This window comes from Lathamus discolor, chromosome 4 (genome assembly GCF_037157495.1).
Source record: "Lathamus discolor isolate bLatDis1 chromosome 4, bLatDis1.hap1, whole genome shotgun sequence".
Lineage (NCBI taxonomy): Eukaryota > Metazoa > Chordata > Aves > Psittaciformes > Psittacidae > Lathamus > Lathamus discolor.
Window position 1 is genome coordinate 3,878,550 of NC_088887.1, and position 21,030 is coordinate 3,899,579.

The 21,030-nt window shown below is 39.9% G+C and overlaps 1 long non-coding RNA gene across 2 annotated transcripts in view; it reads left to right on the top strand.

Moving 5' to 3' along the window:
- Positions 1-412: 412 nt before the first annotated feature.
- Positions 413-21,030, top strand: part of LOC136012535 (uncharacterized) — a 32,101-nt gene continuing 11,483 nt past the window's right edge. For both annotated transcript variants that reach the window (XR_010611797.1, XR_010611796.1), the window contains exons 1-2: positions 413-556; positions 1,075-1,220. This is a non-coding gene — a long non-coding RNA (uncharacterized LOC136012535). The remainder of the gene's footprint in view (positions 557-1,074; positions 1,221-21,030) is intronic.

Below are 21,030 nucleotides of genomic sequence, written 5' to 3' on the forward strand. Positions count from 1 at the left end.
GGTCCAAGAGAGCATACTGATATGGAAGCCACATTAGACTTGATTATTAAATGACTTGAAAGATAGATGTGGGTATTAATGTAGCACACCTGCAGTTCTTCCCTGTGCACTTTGATCTAGCAGATGATAATATGTAATGGCATTGCCTCAACCCCTGGTCCACCTGCAGTTTGTTAGGATGGCAGCCAATGTGCATTACAGGTCAGTTACTGGTACCCAAGATGTCTGTCAACCAAAACAGTAAAATAAATCAATTGTCATTTCTCAGCAACCATTAACCCACTAAGTGCTGCTTGTGAGGTGCTGCACACTTGCTTCTACATCTGCTTCATAGATGTCTGTGATGCTCTTTTCCCTGTCCCCCTCCCTAGGAATTCCCATATATTTGGCTTTTCACACGCCGGTATTTGCACACGCCGGTATTTGGAAGCATCGCTAATGACAGCGGATGTGAGAATGGCTTCTCGTCGGCATGGGCTGGGTGCCTGCTGTTCAGGAGTGGTACTCCACCGGGCTGCAGCTGACAAAAGAAGGCGCTTAGCGCGGGGTGGGAAAGGTAAGAGGGCCACTTCCGAGTCCTGTCATCTGGCAGCTTGGCAGGAGGAGCAATCAGATTCATGTCAGCAAGAGAAGAATTTTAATTGACAATGAAGCCACTCAAGCTCATTAAGTTGGTCTTAATTCATAGCTTAAAGGTAGCTAGTTTCCATTAAAACCTGATATAAATATATGCACACAGTTTGACCTGCTGGGTGCCTTGGGTTTTGCTTTCCATCACAAAGCTTCCTGGGGGCTAACTGCCCTCCCAAGGGAGCAGATAAGCGGGCAGGAAAAAGATGAAATTCCCACTGCAGAGGTTTCGGTAGAGCTCTTGGTGTGGGTAAAGATTGTCCTTTCCTTCCAAGGGAAGAGACAAAGCTCTGATGCCCCAGAGCCCTTCAGCCTGGGCAGAAGCATGTGCACACCTTCAGTGAAAGAATAGTTTTGGTGAGCCCCAGGTCTCCTCCTTGTTCTCCTGTCCTCCTCCTGTTGTGACAGTGTTGTTTTGGTAATATTTTTACTTCTCTCCTACAGCCTCAGGAAACTGATGAGAAAACATTTCTGTTACCACAGTGAGAGAAACCAGAGCTTTCCTTCTAAGTATCTGTGCTGCGAGGAAAACTTTTGACTTGTCTGCATCTAGCCACCAACTTACCTGAATTAAAACAGAGGACACGGAGGTGAGCACTGTGCTACCAGGTGTTTCACAGGGTGTGCTCCTTACTGTGGCCTAGGTTTGACTGGCAACTTTGTTTTCCTTTTAACATCTTCATCCTCAGTTTCTTGCCAAGAGGCAGAGCAAACACACTATTTCCAAATGACTGTGTTACCGTTTTCTCTTTTACTGAAGGGCAGTATTGATGTTTCTTTTCCTTTGCCACTGACAGCGGTTGTTCAGGTGTGTTATTCAAATGTCAAACACAATCACTGGATCTTTCAGACAGAGTCAGGGACATGCTATATGCTTACACAGCAGGAAAATACGGTCCTTCAGTCTGCTGTTTAGTTCATGTGCTGTTTAGTTCATGTGTGGTGCACCTAAAGTATATGGTAGAAAAGAGTTGTGTGTGTTTTAGGAATATGTTTTATTGCAGCCATTATGCAGTACCCATCTTTGGACATCCCTGTCATCCCCACCTTTCTTTCTCCTTCCTCCTGTCTGCCCCCAGAGATAATCTCTGGGCAAGAAACATGTGCAACCAGGTTACAGACATCCTTAGAAGGTAAAATAGGGATGCAGCTGAAGGATAGGCTTGCTAAGGTCACTAAAGCAATTGTAACATCAAGAGACAGATTTTATGGAAAGTCATGCATACATAGCCTATATGTATGCCTACAGTGAGGAATGAATGCAAGAATGATAGTTATAAATGCTAAGTGTTGGTCACTTGTAAGATTTGGCCAGACACAGTGCTGGGATATCTAGTCTAGGTCATGCTTTGCCTAGAAAGTTTGGACCAGATGATGCTTGAAGTCCTTTCCAACCTGATATTCTATGAGTCTAAGCCCATTTTGAAGCTGTAACTAGATCCATAATGTAGGATGGTCAGATCTGAAAGTTCAGCCTTTCTAACTTTTTTCTTTTCTTTCCTCACCTTGTTAGGACATGGTCATGTTTCAAATCTAAGAATAAGAACAAAACCTCTTCTTTTTAGATGTATGCCTATGTAATGTTAATATTATGTGTAGCTACTGTTAGTAGTTCCTCTTCTGAGCGCACTTGTTGAGTTAGAAAATTAAATACTTGTTCACTGAAGGAGACTACTGTCCCCCAGCAAAACAGAGTGAAAGAAATACGCTTGCATCACTTTTTCTTGCTATGTTCAAAGAGTTCTTTACAGGGTTGTCCAAACTGACAGTTGCAAACATTTCTCAGTACGCTACTTTTTCAACCTGCTAAAGTTTGGTTTGTGCAGTTAGGTGCATGATTTTGTAGTTTGCTGCTTGTGTCAGAGATTAGTGTTCAGGGGAAAAGGAATAATAATAGTTGTTCAATTACATTAATTAATAGTCAAAAAGAGAAACAGTGTAAGGGCCACTGGATTTGTAATTTCATCGATTTTGGAACTGTGTAAGTAAATGGCAAGAGGCGGAGAGTCTAAAATATCCATAGACATGCAGGCAGGGAAGCTATAGCCAAATATGATGAGGATGTCACTGTCCTTCAGTCAGCATGTGTTAAATTAAGAATAACAGTTGATAACGTCCTTCATGAAGGACATCTTTTCATTCCCTGAAGCTATAAGATATATGACACCACCAGTGATGAATTCCTGGGGCCTCAGGAGAACAGAATGCCCTGTTCTCCAGCATTGTCAGGAGTGGTCTCCCCACCTGTGTCATTGTCAAGGCAAATTGGAGGATGCCTCTTGGTTTTCTTTAAGACTTTAAATGACAAAAAAGAATGTAAAGCTATTCCTTAGCTCCAGACATGGATCCATATTTCACACAGCAGAAGGCAATGAATGTACTCATGTAGGGCTTCATCCAGAAAGGCAGAGCTCCACAGAAAAGTGGTACCCATTTACCAAGTAAAGCTCTTCAATCAAATAAAGATCCCATCTGATTCTGACAGCCACCTGGTGATGTGTGTGCCATTGCCAAAACTAACAACGAGTCAGGAGAAAGAGCTGATCACGGCTACAGGCTAAAGCCTGCACGGGATTATGAGTTGTCCAATCATGTCCCATTTTAAAGGGGATGTTTTGCTATTTACTTCTAAATAGCCATATTCCAGACCTTACACTATAGTTACAGCTGCACTGGCATTGCCCACCTGCTTTCCTATTTAGGGCAATCATGGACATTTTCTATACATGAAACCTGTCAGATAACCTGTCAAAATAGAAGTATTCCCACAGCTTTGGTGTGAATGAAGGAGTCTGTGTCTGTCTGTGAAGACATTTGTTTTAGAAGAAGATATAGGCTACATTTTACGACGTACTTGTGCCCCAGTTTGAGGCAAATACAGTGGATGGGCTAGGAGTCCCTTAAGAGCCTCATATATCTGGGGTCCCATCAATACGAATGCCAAGAGTAGTAATAAAACAAGCCCGTAATGTTCAATGATTTTGCTCATGGAATGCATCTGGAAGTGGTGAGCCTCATCCAAATTTCTCTGCTCTAAGAAGTGAAATATAGGTTAAAAAAGGGGGGGGGGGCAGGTTTCTTTGGGTATTTCCAGCAATTAGTAAGCTATGCTAAAGGAGTGAAAACATTCAAATTGTAAGGCAGGATTTTAACCGGTTCAGAGAGATTCAGTTCAGATTCTTTGTGTTTTATTCTGTGGATTGGCTACATTCTTTTGTTTGAAATGGGTTATCTGCCTGTAAGTGATTTAATTGTAGCTTTTCATTTCAAACTTATTTTTCTTTATTTGCCTTGTATGGAAATTTTAAGTGCCTTCAGCAGAAATGCACAAAGCCTCTCTTAGATTCAGTATATGATTGTGCATACAACACATTTATTTCATGTAGGACACTAATTCAGAATGTGAATTTATTTTTAAGCGAGCATTTATGACCTGCTCTATATGAGTAACATGATTTGTCAGGAGTGTGTGAGGAATAGATATCATAAGCAGTTGTCTGACATCCCGTCTTTCAAAGACATAAAGCAAGAGCAAGTCCCATCTTGGATCTTGAAGACTACCAAATTTTGACTTCTAAAAAGGCCTAAAATGAGAATTCATCATTCAGTATATAACCAGTTTCATCTAATACTTGGTGAACCCAGTGTAACTTATTGAGTGTTTGAAGAAATGTCTGGGCTGAGGCCTGGATGTCCAAGTCTTTCCGAATAACTCACCTGTCTTCTCTCATGCTTTAACTCTGTCACCCACGCAACCATCACCCCCCTCCCTGAATCGTGTCCACAGGGTTGTGATATAATATGGAAGATTTAGGCATCTAGGTGAGAGGTCTTCTGGAAATTAAACAGTAGCTACCTCTGCTAGCCTAGGGTGAAGTGCTGGGCTGCTTTTTCCTCTCTGTAGGCACTCAGCTGGCCAGAAGCAGAAGCCTCCTCTTTCTGTTCTCTCTCCTTTTCACAGGGAAATATGGGGAAGAAAAGGTGGAGAGCAACAGTGGCAGTGCAACAGGGGTATGTGTCCAGCCTTGCTATGAGGCAGAAAGACCATCTCTGCTTTCTGTATGCATCTAACTGAATTTTTAACTTTGGCTGTGAAATGTACTGGCACTGAAAGCATCTTGTGTCTGACTCACCTCTGCAGAGGCTAACTGGCCAGTACAGGCCAGTTTGGTTTAAGAATGTCAGTGGGTCTCAGCACAGAAATCCCCCGTGGTCCTGCATTTCACTAATTCACATTTACCACTTCCAGAAACAAGAAAACTGTTACTTCAGTTTCTGAAAGCTGTTTGAAGAGTATAGTGGAGCAGTCTACACGATCTTCAACTTCCACAGGCTGACAAAGGACACTGGGGAGTACGGATGGGAGCTGTGTCACTGGATTTGGCTGTCAGCAAAAAAAACCAACAAAAGATCCAACTACTAGCAATTTTAAAAATAGTTACATTTAAGGTTGTCCTGGGTTCAGCAGCAGCAGTCATTTTTCTCCTTCTTAGTAGCTGGTGCAGCGCTGTGGTTTTGACTTTCAGCCTGCGAACAGTGCCGATAACACCAATCTTTTTAGTTGTTGTTCAGTAACGCTTACTCTGACCAAGGACTTTCTGAATCTCATGCTCTGCCAGGGAGGAGGGGACAGAACACCTGACCCAAACTAACCAAAGACATATTGCGTACCACAGCACGTCATGCCCACTATATAAACTGGGGGCTGTTATCTGGAAGGCCGAGATCACTGCTCAGGTCGGGCTGGGTATCGGTCGGCAGGTGGTAAGCGGTTGTATTCTCTTTCCTTGTTATTTCCCTTATCATTATTATCATTGGTGGTAGCAGCAGTGGTTTGTGTTATACCTTAGTTACTGGACTGCTCATATCTCAACCCATGGGAGTTAAATTCTTTTGATTCTCCTCCCCAGCCCTCCAGGAGCAGGGGGTAAAAAAAGCGGCGGGGGGGCAGTGGACTGCGTGGCTGACTTGCCAACAGGGTTTAAACCATGACAAAAGTGAAACAAAATATAAAGAAGGTGACCCTAAACAGGGATCTTCTCTTGAAAACTAAACCACATCTAGATCTCAATGAGCATTTTTGAACTGACATGACAGGACTTTGGTGGTGTTATAAAAAGCATCATTTTTCTTAGTTTCTGTGTGAATCATGTGAGCTTGTTATCACCTCTAACCCCGAGGTATAGGCGTGTGGGGTCAGGCAGCTCTTTGACCCCAAAGCAATGTGGAAACTCAACACTTCACGAAATATTCCTCCAATTTACAGAACTGTTGTAGAAGACACTGCTGCAAACAGCTACGTTTTGTGGGTTTCTTCTTAAGTACCTGTAAATATTCTCAATAATCTAGGAGGTTTAAGATGCAATGTCACTGGAGGTATTTCTGCTTAATAGTAGAAATATCTTCATGAAAGAGGGAAGAATATTGGGACGAGGGGAGAATGTTACTTGAGAAAGGAAAAACATTCTGGATTTTCCTCCATCTGTGGATTGCAAAATGTAGTGGTTGCTTTCACATCGTGCTGTTTTGGTTGCTCACGGTGTGGCTCTGTACAAAGGCTGAAATACGCACTGTGAAATAGTGAAAGTGAGATCATAACTTGAACACTCTGTGCTAGCACAATCTATGTCATAAGTATGCAGGTTTACATTTGAAGGGAAAAGGTATTCTAACCAGGAGGAAAAATGTCCTGAACAGCAAGGCATACTAGACCAGCAGTCATCGCATCGTGGCTTGAGGTAACATATCACATGTAGGTAGCTGCCATTGACCAAGTTTGCAGAAAAGGCTAAGTATGGTGATGCTCACAGGGTGTTGTGAGTAACTGTTGTAACTGCCAGGGGCACGGCTCTGTGTGATTCTTGTTGGTTGTGTCATTTCAGAATAAGTTGGATAAAATTCCCGAAAATGCACTGTCAAGAACCCTTTTGAGCAGGAGTGGGGGAAACCATTAAGCAGTAAGAATCTCAGCCAGATCCTTCTATCTCATTTTATCTGATAGTTTTAATGATTTACCATTTCCTTGACTGACTTTTATGACAACTGTGTCTTGGATACTAAAGTTCTTTTTAATTTAGTCTTTAAAATGATTTTTACACGTGCCACTATCTCCCTTGCAAATGGGATCTGAATAAGGGTGGCTTTTCCCAGTGTTCGCTTCATCAAATCAGCAGAGACAATTGAACTGGACGTTTCCTTTGATAATTTATGATCATAGGATAATCTTCTTCCCAAGCAAGCCAATAAAAGAAAGCGTTATTTGATTCATTTCAGCTCATTGGCATTTCTGAAAATCATGGAGGTGGCAAAGGGTCGTCATGTTTTTAATGTCCCAAAGCTGAGAGCTGGGCTTTCTGGCTGGCCTTCTTTATAGTCCTTCCCAGAATTCTCAAGAGGCCTCACTATTCACTTACCTAATTCTCTATTTTTTAACATTAATATTTTGGTAGCTAACCTATATTAGAATCTCTCTGTATATGCTAGGAGAGGTTAACTTTTGTATTTGCTTCTAGCCCAGTTCAGTTCAAACTGGAGCCTGTCTTCAGAGTATTGTGACTTGATCTTTTCTTATATGCTTATCTATGAAATGAGAATTATTTTCTTATTCATAGTAATGAAAGCCTACGGCTATATATAAAGTTCAGCCTGGAGAAGAGAAGGCTGCGTGGAGACCTCATAGCAGCCTTCCAGTATCTGAAGGGGGGCTATAGGGATGCTGGGGAGGGACTCTTCATCAGGGACTGTAGTAACAGGACAAGGGGTAATGGGCTCAAGCTTAAAGAAGGGAAGTTTAGGTTAGATATAAGGAAGAAGTTCTTTACTGTGGGGGTGGTGAGGCACTGGAATGGGCTGCCCAAAGAAGCGGTAAATGCTCTGTCCCTGACGGTGTTCAAGGCCAGGTTGGACAGAGCCTTGGGTGACATGGTTTAGTGTGAGATGTCCCTGCCCATGGCAGGGGGGTTGGAACTGGATGATCTTAAGGTCCTTTCCAACCCTAACCATTCTATGATTCTATGTACAATTGCAAAAGACTCATCAGTTCAGAGAGTTGCAGGCTGCAGATGAAAGAAGATTTAATACTACAAAAACTGAAACAGGGATTTGGAAAATAATTTTATTAAATATGAGATTAAAATTTCTTTTTTTGTTTCATCCAACATTGATCTTGGAAACTACAGAGACCACTGGTCTTTCTTTTAATTGATTTTGTTTTTGTGAATGTTTTGAGTGCCTGATCTAGGACAAAAAGGAAGTGCTTTTCTCCTCACAGGTGAGGAGTCAATACTTTAAAAAACAGAAATTCCTCAAGATCAGCAACCCGAATCGATTGTTTCAAGCAGCACTTACAATTTTTGTTTATAAATCCTACACCAAATAATTCAGGGAAGCAATAGATAGATAGATATAGATATAGAGATATTTAAAAATTAAAATAAAGAGAAAAAAGAGAGAATTAGGCTTTCTCCTATCACAGAAGGGGACTACTGGTCACACTAAAGGTGTGTAAAGGGTAGGTGATGTGTCCAGCAGACAGTCAGGAGCAGGAGTTCACAGCAGAGTATTTTGAATGTGAGGAGTGAACAAGCAGCAAAACATACTCTTTGAAAAATAAAAGCAATAATAGAAGAAAGACAGAGGACCTTGAACAGCAATGAGAAAGGCTTGCAGTTTTTCCTATGTACAGGAAAGCACTGAGGGCAGCTTAGGAGCAGAGGCTGGAAAGAAGCAGGTACAAAACTCAGTTTAACTGGCATAGGTGCCCTTGTCAAGACTGCTTGGTCCCATTTTGCATTTGTGACCTTCCTGGCATGAAAAGCCATTCAGAGTTTGCCTTGCTAATGCAGTATCAGTGCCGCAATGGGGTTGGACCATGTGTCCAGTTCGTATCACCGTCCATTTTGTGTGTTGACAGGTTACCATATGCCTCGAGGCTTTTCCTCCCATCTCTTCTCTTCTGCCCCAGTTGAAGAATTTTCTCTCTCTACCCCTGGGTGAGGAATTACTTTTGCTTTCCAAAACAAATCCTATCTCAGTGAATTGAAGAAAATGGATTACAAGTTTCCAAAGAGGAGATCTTTCACTTTCTTGTGTTGCATTAAATATTAAGATCTTTTCTGCCTGTAATGAATGTAGTCTTTTTGTCTTCATTCCTGCATCCCATCTGATCAGTTATTCACACGTTGAAGCCTTGGTGGTGTTTGTGTATTTGCTTTATAGCAATAGCTTACACATAACAAATATTTCTGTGTGTCTAGTGCATTAGCATAATGTTGCCTTTTAATCTGGTGCCTCAGTAGACGTCAGTCTAGTTCACTTCAAAGGGAAGAATGAAAATGAGGGCACAGAACAGAGATGGATAAGCAAAAGGATATTAGTGAAAAACTAGAGAAAAATCTACAGGTTTTAAGCCACAACAGTAGCAGATTTCGTTCCAACCTGTAAGGAGGCAAATGCAGAAACCAGTGCCCCTGCTGAGATTGTAAACCAAAGAATATGTGGGGAAGAAATTGGTTATTCCACTCAGCAGGATTATTTGGATGTTAATTTGTCCACTGAGTAATTGGAAGGTAACCATGAAGGTAAGGTATATGCTCTTCCCTGGGAAGATGTGGACTGACCAAGACCCACAGTGTCTTACAGCAGAAAATCCAAATATCCCCTAAAAAGACATCACCCATAGAAAGATAATAGATATACTAGAACTATAAGAATTTCTAGCAACAAAAGTCTTTATTAACTAGTTGAATTACGGATCTACAGTAATTTGAGTGTCCTGAAGAACGTGGTTTCTTTTTTGCAACTAAGTTTGTAAGTACAAACCCCCAAATTCTACATCAGAATTTATTTCTTTGGAAAGCAAAAGACATTTTTATTGCTTCTTCCTTTTCAAAATTTAACACTTCAGAAAGAAGTCAGGAAATTATTTTCTCTGAGTCTTAAAAAATTACCCATTTTATTACTCTGATCTCTCTGCAACCCAGCCCAAGCTAAAGTTGATCCTAAATCACATAAACTACAGTGACTGATGTTGCTACATGAAAAAAATTACATGGAAAACTGTATTATTTGTGAAATTATTATCAGCATAATGGACCTGAGATGATTTGAATACCTTGTCCGGAACTTATTCATCAATGTACATGAATGCCAAAGAAATTATTTATCATCCTTCCTCAAAAGTCAGTCAGGAACTACACTGGAAGACAAAACTTAAAGTTACTGCTGCAATGCATTTGAGAGTATGGTGCTTAAAGATATGCTTTTAGAGATGGTTTTGAAGTCTGAAATAAGGGATTTCCTGCAGTCCCAGCTGGGTGTGGGTGCAGCTTTAAGGCAACTGTCAGGATGCTTGGAGCTGGATTGTATCAGACACAGGGTTCCTGAGCATATTGCCTTTAGCAGGCAAAAGTGTGTGCGACTACACGTGGCTTTGACTCTGCAATCAAGTGACTGCTACGGGTCCCTAAGTGGCTTCAGCAAAGTAATTGGTACCAAATTATACAATAGGACATTTAGCTGACGGGGTGGGGGGGGGAAGTTGTCTCATTTTTCTTTTGTTTTTTTGGTTTTGCATCTATTTCTGAACACCTGGATTTATTTTCTTTTTTCTTTTTCCTGCACTCTTCTCTGAAGCCTTGTATTATTTTGGATCAGACCAGGATGAATGATGCTTGTTTACCATATAAGGTCACATCCTTTCCTTGCAAAACCAGTCATTTTTAAATCCAAGAGCAATTTACACAAAATTTTACGGTTTTATTGGTCTCCAATGGCAAGATATAATTTCGGAAACAGACAAATCCTCAAGAAAACATGAATTTTCTTATGCCTCTCTCTCTAGTACTAAGTAGTCAATTGGGGAAGGGGGTAGAAAAGGAGGAAGTAAGCAGTTGATATTAATTTAAGTAGATGGTTTTGCCAAAACTACCCATGAGACATCTCAACTTTTTCTTGAGAGCTGAAGCAATCTTTTTCTGTGATGTTTCAACAACTTTATCTTTTTTGCAAGGAAATGCTTTTCAAACTCTACAGTACTTCATAGCTTTGAAAACGATGCATTCCGATTCCTAAAAAATAGGAAATAGGGTGCAGAGATTGGGGGGGGGAAAAATCAATGTTTGTGTCACTTCTTTTTAAGCAAAAATTATGGGCCATTAATTAAAAAATATTCAAGATTTAAAACCATTCAACTTTATTTAAAGTTGATTTTTAAAAGTTCAACATTAAACCCAAAGAAACCAAGCATCGTACGCACCATCCTCTGCTGATGGAGAATCTTACTGGAGAGCTATGCTGGAGAGCAAGTGTTAAAACCATGTTGTCTGCCCAGACATAGTAAGTGATCTGTATTTCATTATGCCTTATGTTGTTGAAAGACACCTTTATCAAAAATAAGCAAAGAGAGTTTCTGTTTAGCATGAACTGGGGTAACCCCCCGAGCATTGGAAAAAGGAAGATCATTTGTTAAGGTAGGAAAACAAAACCAGGAATGAAATATTTTATTGTCCTCACAGAGAGGGGATCTTTGGGTTTATTCAGAGGGGTGAATTAGATGAATCCAAGAGGAAAGAGAAGAAAAGACTTCGTACTGTATGTTAGTGACTCAGTGACTGGTGCTGCAGCCCTTTTTTTTGCAGCAACAGAAGGGCGAGAGTGGACAACTTCAGCCTTTTTGAAAGGAAGATAAGGTACAGGAAAGAGGAAAAAAGTAGTCAAGCTGTTCTGAAATCATCACAGCAAAAAAAGGCCTCAGCAGTAAGATCCAGTCACTTTAAGTCATGTAAACAGCAGGGGGACTAACAGAAAATATGGGAACCTTCACTGCTCGAGGATGAAGAAATGGGAAAACAGCAAAATGCATCATGTAAGGTTGTACCAAGGGGAAAATAAACATGATTCAGGAATAGGGTCTGCTGAGATTCTTTTGACAGGATCATTTTAAAGCTCATGTTTTTAATGCAACCTGTCAGTATGGACTAACTACTATAGGAAAAGTGTCCTTTTGGTCAAAATTAGAGAATCCCCAGAGACCAGTCCCAAAATATCTTACATCATTCCAGAGGAAATGCTGACTTAAGACATGGGAGGGTAGCGGAACAGCAAACCAGTATGATATTAGCTGTTTCAATATGTGTAAGCCTCAACTTTACTGTGACAACTTGAATAAAATTGCCCAGCGAGTAGCTCTGACAGCATAAAAATGTTTGAGACAAGAATACTTCTGTCTCATGCACCCCTGTTTGGTGCTTGAGAGTAAGAAGGGTATTTGAGTCCTTGTGAAGTGATTTTTGTTTCATTTCTGCAAGTGTATTCACAGAGATCTGCGTAGCATTACTAGCTGTTTCAGGTTTGGTTTCTTGCTCACCTTCCTAAAGAAATCAACTTTCGAATGTCCTATTTTTAACCACAAATATAAATGTGCAGCCGAGCACAGCAAACTGAAGCTGAAATTGCTGTTGGAACAGAGATATTTGTTAGCACCCTCAGGGTAAAAAACAACCAACCAACCAAAACAACCCAACAACAGAACAAAACCAACCAACCAAGTAAAAGTAAAAAAACATGGAATGCAAAACCTTGATTATTAACTTTAGTCTTTGGAATGAACATTTAATAGTTTTTAGGTTTTGTAATATCTACCAAACAATCTTTCTGACCCAATTTATCATTCCAAATATCCACTATGTTAAGAATGATGGTTGAAGCAGATAGCATTTTTAAGTTTGGGTTTTTTTAACTTCTTAACGTGTCGTACTGTCCCTACACTAATATATCTGTGCTGCCTGTGTATAGATGCTGATACTGCTGAAAGAATTTATTACTATTGTAAGAGAGGCATATTTTTGACATCAGAAAATCTCACCTGAATCCACCTCAGCCTCACTATCCAAATTTAACAGATGTAACTGAAAGGTGGAGGATATTCCACCAGGTGCTCTAACAAAAGAGCTGGAGTGCGTAATCTCACTAAAATGCTCTTAAGGTTTAGTAGGTATAAACCCACAATGTATTATTTTCATATACTTTATTGTGAAACCTTGACAAACTGAGGTGGCTACACATTAAGAATATTAATTTGGTCAGTTATGTCGTTGTCTTTCTAAATTTTCTCTACATCTTGATGTTTAATGTAACTTCAAAATCTTGCTCAGATACGTGTAATTAAGGCAAAGTCTATGATGAATGCAGCTGTTATTCTTTCCTTTTCACTCCCATAATGGTTTGGCGTTCTTACTTAAACTCAGTTTCGGGGTGGGGAGCTAAGTGAAGTACTTATATATGTTCATCCTCACCTTTAATTGATAGCGAGCAGTGATCTTTGCTATGGGTCACTCAAGAAGATTTGATACTTAAGCCATCTCTTCTTTTTTCCCTTTTGATATGTTTAAATTTAATTTATTTGATGGCCAGTTTAGTGACAAGGATGCCATGCAGGATGGTTGCTTGCACAAGTCCTGGTAGATTACATCAGTTGCTCTTCCCTTATCCAGCAGCACCATGGCCCCATCATAGAAAGCCACCAAATTAGTCAGGCATGATTTGCCCTTAGCGAAGATGTGTTGGCTGTCAAAAATCACCCTGTTATTGTCCAGGTGCCTTATTGTAATTTCCAGAAGGATATGCTCCATGATCTTGCCTGGCACCGAGGTGAGACTGATTGGCTTGTAGTTCCCTGGGTCTTCCCTTTTTCCCCTTTTAAAAACGGGGGTTATATATCTCCTTTTCCAGGCAGCAGCCTAAGAAAAGCCTGAACAAAACTGTTCATGACTCTCAACTAGTTCTGTGAATAACTTGTTTAGAGTGTAAAATAATTAGAATAAACAAGCTGTTTGAAATAATGGAGCTACCTTTGGAAACACAAGCTTGAAAAACTGAACTTTCCTACCCTTTCTCTTGCCTCCTCCTTGCACCCAAATATTAAAACCAACCCCACTGCAGTAGCTTTAGCTGTGTCCAGCGTATTGGACAACTTTAATCCAAGATGTTAAAGGCTGCTTTTTCTTTCAGTATAATATACATTTGAAGAAAAAACTAAATTTCAGTTCATTTTTTGTATCAATTTCACCTTTGTTGCATGAAGTGTAATTATTCTGGTGAAATCAGCATTTACGCTCAATTTTATAGCAAGGTACAAAAAAACCTGTGCTGGGTTCTTTCAGTGATGTACTTACATATTTTCATCCTCTCTCCTTTAATTGATAGTGAGCAGTAGTCTTTGCTATGGGTCACTCAAGAAGATTTGATGCGTATGCCATCTCTTTTTCTTTTCCCCTTTTAGGTATGTTTCAATCTCATTTATTTGATTGCCGGTTACAACTGCTTCAATGATCTCACCGTCCCTTAGGTGATCTCCCTTTTTTCCCCCCTCTGAAGTAAATTTCAGTACCTGGAATGACAGGAAACAATGGACTGGAACAAGTGAATTAGCCTGAGATTATTCTACTGGTCATACATTTGATTTGTCCTACTTCAGTGAGCTGTGCAGCAGCATTTCCTGAAGTGTGAGCCTAAATTTCTGCTCTGTAAGGATTCTTCAAGATAAATTTACCTTACTCTGTTAAATATTTTAGCAAGATCGGTACCCGCACTCTTTCTCTATCATTCTGCCTAACCTACCTCCCTTTTCACTTTATTCAGCTCCTGGGTTTCCCAGGTTGCTTCATGCCAGTTTGCTCAGTAGCTGGATTTTACAGTGCCCTATGCTTCTTTGTTGCCTCTGGAATTGGTGAGATTTTATGGCCCTACTTCCTGAAACTGTGTTCATGGTTTCATTTTCCTGTGCTCACAGCTGTAGCACAGTTAACTCTTCCAGAGGTAAAGAGCAAAAGGAAGAAAGACAAGAGCTGGTACCAGTAAATATGTATTGCTGAACTAACAATGTGAACTCATGAAATAGATTAGTCTCGTCCATTGTCAGGCCTTTAATGTTATGGAAGCAGTCGATTATTAGCTTAGCTTCAGCAAGGTAGATAGTAACCATCAGAATGAAATTCTCCTAACTTCTCAAAGACTGAAAAAATGAAACCCTTAACATACTTTTATCACACTAAATATCCATGTTTACTGCCTGCCCCATAGATGAAATGGGCATTCTAATTCATAGATAGAAAGAACATAGGCGTTAATGGGGAGGGGGGGGGGGGAAGTATTTAGAGATAGCTGTAGTGCCTTCATGAGCTTCCTTGAATGCAAAGAGTTTGAATTACATTGTTCCTATTTCATCCAAAACCAATTTGCAGTAGGAGATAATTGTTTGTTGATACAATAACCAATTTGAAGCAGAATTTAGCACAGCAGTACTCTTAAATTGTAGACTTAATTCTTCCCTTTGCTCCTTTCAAACAGGGAATGAACATCAAATCATTGGTATCACATTAGGCACCTGACACTGTTTGGTTTCAGTTCTCTGGGATCACAGTTACATTGCATGCACTGCTGACATTTAAATATCAGCCAGATGTTGTTGTGATTTTATTTTCAACTCCACTAGCCAAATTGTATGAGTCACCCCTTGCTGATCAGGATCATGCAACTTGCTGGAAAAACCTTTCAGGCAAAAATTATCATCCTATTATGATCTTCTTCCTACCTCTCCCCAGTGATTCCATTTAGATGTATTCTGCTTTACAGAAGAAATCAAAGTTGCTAACTCTGTTTATTTGCAGTCACAAATTCTGCAATAAAATGCAATAAGTTTAGATATACTGAAACAAGAATTAATTTTCCAGCCTTGTAAATGCAAAAGACCTTATAATGGAGCCTATCCCCATTTATTCTGAACTTTTTCCCATAGCATTCAGCATCCCTGCTCTGAGGGTATCTTGTGATAGTGAGTGCTGCCTATCTCTTTCCTTTCATCTGTGTGTTGTTTGACACAAGGCCTATGTAATAGTTCTGCCTTGTAAATTCTAGAATAAAATTGCATTCCCAGTTAGCAGGGTCAGAAAAAAAGAGGAAAATATTTTGCAATCACTGAAATTGGAGTTGAAAACAGCTGCATTACAGCTGTGAGGCACTGGAATGGGTTGCCCAGGGAGGTTGTGAGTGCTCCATCCCTGGCGGTGTTCAAGGCCAGGTTGGATGAAGTCTTGGGTGGGATGGTTTAGTGTGAGGTGTTGGAACTGGATGATCTTAAGGTCCTTTCCAACCCAAACTATTCTATGATTCTATGATTCTATTTAAGAACGGGAAACTATTCAAACAGTATATGTCGGTCTTATTTCTTAGGTTTATATGTCCATACATATATATGTATCTCCCTAATGACAGGCTCATGCTCTATTTTATTCTTTGAGCTTATCCATTATTCAGGTTACAGAGGAAAGATGGAGACTTTTGGTCCCTTTTTCAATTTAGCTCCATGACACTGAGACAACACTTAAAAGTGTTAGAAAGTGTGTGCAAACCCATTTCTTCAATGGAAAAAAAAGGAGTAGTGCCTTCTGGGGCTCTTCTGTAGTGCTTCTTCTAGACCCACATCCTGCTTCCTTCTCCTACCTCTGTAGGATGCAGAAGCTCATTCTGGGAGTTTCTTCCCTCTTTTTTTCTCTTTCTCCTTTTTTGTTAGAAGTGATTAAAATGCTGTGGAGGGGAATGATTCTTTCCAAAGGAAAGTCCCAGTGCCCTTTTCAAAACCCCTTGCTCTACTAGGAAACCCCTAAGATGCGGTTAATTCCACTAGCCCATTTCCACTAGCCCACACTGGGCTTCCAGAGCTGCCCCCAGACCTCCTTCTGTTTCTGTGCTGAGTCCAGCTGAGCCAGTCACCCATTTACCCATTATAAAATCTGTCTTATTTCCCACCTGCCTGAGTATCCTCAGTTTTGGCACTGCAAAGCACCTGATGAAGTGCTGAACAGCAGCATGCTGACCCCAATGAGATTGATGTCAGAATGCAAAATAGCTTATGCAGTGCCACGGTTTTACCCCTGGTGTGAAATGAATTAGGATTTGGAGATCAGGTAAATGAGAAAGGGAAATCTCTTAGTTTTCTCCATTACTCATAAATGCATTCACACAACATGTAAGTCTTTGAATGAAATGGCTTTTCATCAATTTTCAGGCTGATATAAGTGCTTGAAGGTTACTATTTTTTTTTAAGTGGGATAAGTAGTCTTTTGCAAACTAGGCCATACCTCTATCAAATAAAAAAAACAAACTCCAAAACCAAAATAACAAAAACAAAACCCCCAAAAACCCCAAACAAGCCCAAATTCTACTGTGATTTCTATTTTATAAAAACTTCTAATTTCACTGTCATATGATTTCAGGAAATTTCATTCATATATTGTGTATACAGCTTAAAAATGTGTTTCAGAGTGATGAACAGTATGTATTTAGGTTTTCATATAGTAGTAAACTTGGCCTTTATGCAGAGCAGGTGAAATATTGTAACTGAGTAGGGTGACAGTAACTCCTGTCTGCATTGGACCGGTCAAAACCTCTGAACCTTTGCCTCATAGCACTGAGTTAACTGAGGTGCTTTGTTGCATTCCTCCTCTCCTGCTGCAGATGAATGAGGAATTTGTACGTATGTTTCCGGAGAAAGAAGATTTCCTCCATTTAATACCGGATTGGGGTTTTTTGCTTGTTTATTGTTGGCTTTGGGTTTTTTTAGGGTGGTTTTTTCAATTCATGATCAGCCAAAAAGAGTTAAAAACCTTCAACCTTAACGAATCGCATATATTTTTTGGTCATTACTGGGGAACTTCCTGAAGTGGCAGTGTCTAGGCAAAAAAGAAGAATAGCAGTACCTTGGTATACCTTAATCCTCAAGACCTAATAATACTTACCTTAAAGCTTTATGCTGTGTGAGAGAAGGAGGCTCTGGCCAAATGAGTCTTCTCCTGTACCTACTACCATATGGAAGTGCTTTTCAAGAAACTGTTCCTTGAGGGTTTGGAAAGCAGAGGAAATGATTTTCATGATTGTTTTAGGACTTCATAAGGATGGGGATAAATTCTTCGCCTCACCCACAAGTGACAGCTGGTGCGAGAGACCATGCCGACAGGAAATTCAAATTTTCTGCTGGATATCAACGTCATCCCTACTTAACTCTGGAAAGTGGGGTTAAAGGACGGGCTGTGGTTAAAGTCTATGGCAACTAAAAGCGTTATTGCCTGAGATGCTATGGGGAAGAACTGAGGGTTTCTAGGCACAAAGCCAGCATTTCTTCCCCCTTATTTAACAAACTGGACTCCAGAGATGTTAGTAATTTCAAGTGGCAGATTATAGTATGCACTGGTGGTGAGGATATTAGGTGGGTTTATTTTAAGTAGTTGTGGAGGGTGTTTTTTTCTTTCTAACATTTTTCAGGCCCAGATTTAAATTCCTGGAGTTTTAATCCAAAAGGGACTATTACATCAATTTGATTGAACTCCTGTTTTCCACAGGCCATTACACTTAACACAGTTAACTGTGTGTTGAGCCTAGTAACTTGTGTTGGTATAATGCATAATTTCTAGAAAGGTACAAACTTGTGGCTTGTGTCCTTCAGTGGTGTATTCTAGTCGTTGAATTGATGTACTTTCCAGTATGTTGATCTCATTATTATTTTACCTGAAACTGGCTTAGTGGCCAGCTGCTGTCTCTATTGTGTCTTTGTTAACTGGATTAAACAATCCTTAATGTTAATTTTCTTTACTCATGTCATTTTCAGTTTTTGCAGAGATGTAAAGCTGACATCTCTAAGTGCCTCGCTGTATGGTTTGGCCAACAGCTCTCAAGTAATTTTGTAGAACTCCTAATTTTTATTCTAAGACTTCAATATTTTTTAAGCCCTTAGTTTTATTTCAAAGAACCCTATCAATAATCCAGGTCATCACTTCTTGTATCAACTACAACAGCGTTGTCAATTTAAACTGGTCACATTTAAACTAGTCCATTGATAGAATAATTGAATAGATAGTTTCCCAGAACTGATCCCTAAAAATTCCCAATGAAACAAAGTGGGAATGATTCATTGCTGACCTTTGTTTTGAGATTTGAGAAGCAGACAGGCCTGAAGCCATTTAACATTTGTTTTGTCATTATGCACTATTAATTGGGAGGTCTGTAGGAAAAGGTCAAAAATCTCACAAAAGTCTTATTTTACCAGATCAGTTACTTTTATTGACCAATCTTATTCCCTTATTAAAGATAACATTACAATTACAGGACACCACTTGCCTTTCCTAGGATTGTATTACTCAAAAGCATGACTTGTTCCACAGTTAAAATCCCTGCTCAATTACTCATTGTTTTTTCTCAGATTGCTATATCTGCCTTACTATTATCTGTGTTACCTTATGAACCTTTCTTATGAGATTATAAACCCTCACTTTCCTTTCCTTTGAAATATCCCTGGGTTTGCAATTTTTGGAAGTAATAGCAAGCCAGAGATCTCTTCAAGCAAATCTTCTAGGATTTTGAGTGAAAGTTATCATTGCTCCTGGAGTTAAACTTCTTTTAATGCCTAATTCCCCTGTGGATATTGTCTAATGACATCGTTCTCCATTAGTAACGGACTGAAAAGTACTTCATCGCCTTCAAAGGATATGATTATGTCATTCTGTTCCTTCTAAATAGAGAACTGTAATATCTGTTAAATGTCTCTGCCCTAATACATATTGAAACTAAATAGATGTGCAAGATGGAGCTGATCTGCCAGTTTTGAGTTAATTCTGCACTTTACTAATTTTAGGTGCCTCGCAGTCTAGGATTCCCATTAATGAGTGGTTTTACAGGAGTCATTTGACCTGCATTGCATTTGCTCATTTTAAGCATGTATTTTTTCCATTACCTTCTATGTTTTATAAGCAAACTGGCTATTTCCCTGACACAAAATTATAGAAAATTTCTTTTTACAGTTTTTTTTTTTTTTTTTTTGCCAAAGGGTTTTCAGTATTGCTCAGGCACTGTGAAAAAGAGGTAAATTCTTAGAAGTTTTGTTTGGTCACTGAAAGAGTGAAATAATTTCTTTACTGACTTCTCTGCATTCCCTCAGCACTGTCTCCCTGCTTGCGCATGACTGCATAAGTGGAAGAGCCATATGCAGATGAACAGTGTTTCTGTCTCAGAGGAATAATTTGTTAGCTTATGAGATGAGTCTGCACTTTATATAAGTACCACATGGGGAATAATTCTAACATTGCAACGTCAAGGAGCCCCGTTTGCCTCTTATTTTTAGTCTATAGCAGAGAGCTGAGGTTGTACAATAATTATCTAAGATGATTTATTACCCACTTGTTTCAAAAGCAAAATGGCAGGGGAAATTCAGGGCATGTAGCTCTGTTTTTATTGAAGTGTCCCTGGAGCGGAATCAGTTTGGGGTCTGCCACCACTGGCACTCAATCCACGCAGAACGCCTGTGAGTGGTTGAGTGTGGTGGCACCTGCATGGCCATATCCACATCCATAGGCAGAAGTGCCAGGGAGAGCCTTGCAGTTACTGCATTTCTGAAAATGAGCTGGGCACTCTCTGTCCCCGAAACATCTGCTTTGACTGATCCTACAGCAGCTGTGACAATCTAATAGCAAACGAAGCACTTCAGAATTCAATTGTACAAAAGGGCCTTTGAGGAGATTGATAAATGACCTAAATTAAGCCACAATTTTTAAGTACCTAATTTGAGCCCTGCCCATAATGAATACTTTCCTCAAGAATTCTTGCACCTGTCACTGCTGGAAATCAACTAACATTCACCTGTCTGTTGTTTAAGGTTGTGTTCTTAACACTTTGTTTGTCAAATGGCATCTGGAGTATTGGCATGAGAAATAGGCGTGCTGGTTTTTTGGTTCCCTTTTGGCATTGCCACTTCCTTGCGTGCACCTGGCAGTAACTCAGAGAATAACTTGTGTCTGTGGGAGAAAACAACTACCGTGGTCCAGGCTTCCTTTGATAAAAATTGGTTTTCATATTAATGTCATCTAATATTACTTTGGTTCTCCATATCTCAAAATAGCAAGGGACAGTTTAACACCTTTCAAGATGAGGGAACTGGAAGATAGTAGACTTCTTAAAATAAGTTACATAGAGGTATTTTCCTGTAATTTTAGCGCTTTTAACTGATGGATTGGTCTAGCATGTTCTGTGCACAAGAAAGGAATAGGAGTCTGGGATAGTACACTGCACCATGTCATCTTACATGTACATGTGCTTTTTAGAGGAATGGGGATCTGTAGTGTATGCTTCTGTGTCCTGCATAAAAATTCTCTCCCCCCCAAAAAAAAAACCAAGTTCTTTGTGCACTATGGAAAAGCATCTATAGTGTGGTGCTTAGCGGTTTAGGAAGGTAGATAGCAGCAACGGTATAGTCTGGGAACTCTTGGATGGCTTTTGCGAGATCATTCAAAGGATTTCTATCATTGTTGTTAGTTTGGCCAAAGAGATTTTTCCAAAGGGCTAGTACAGTGGTAACGA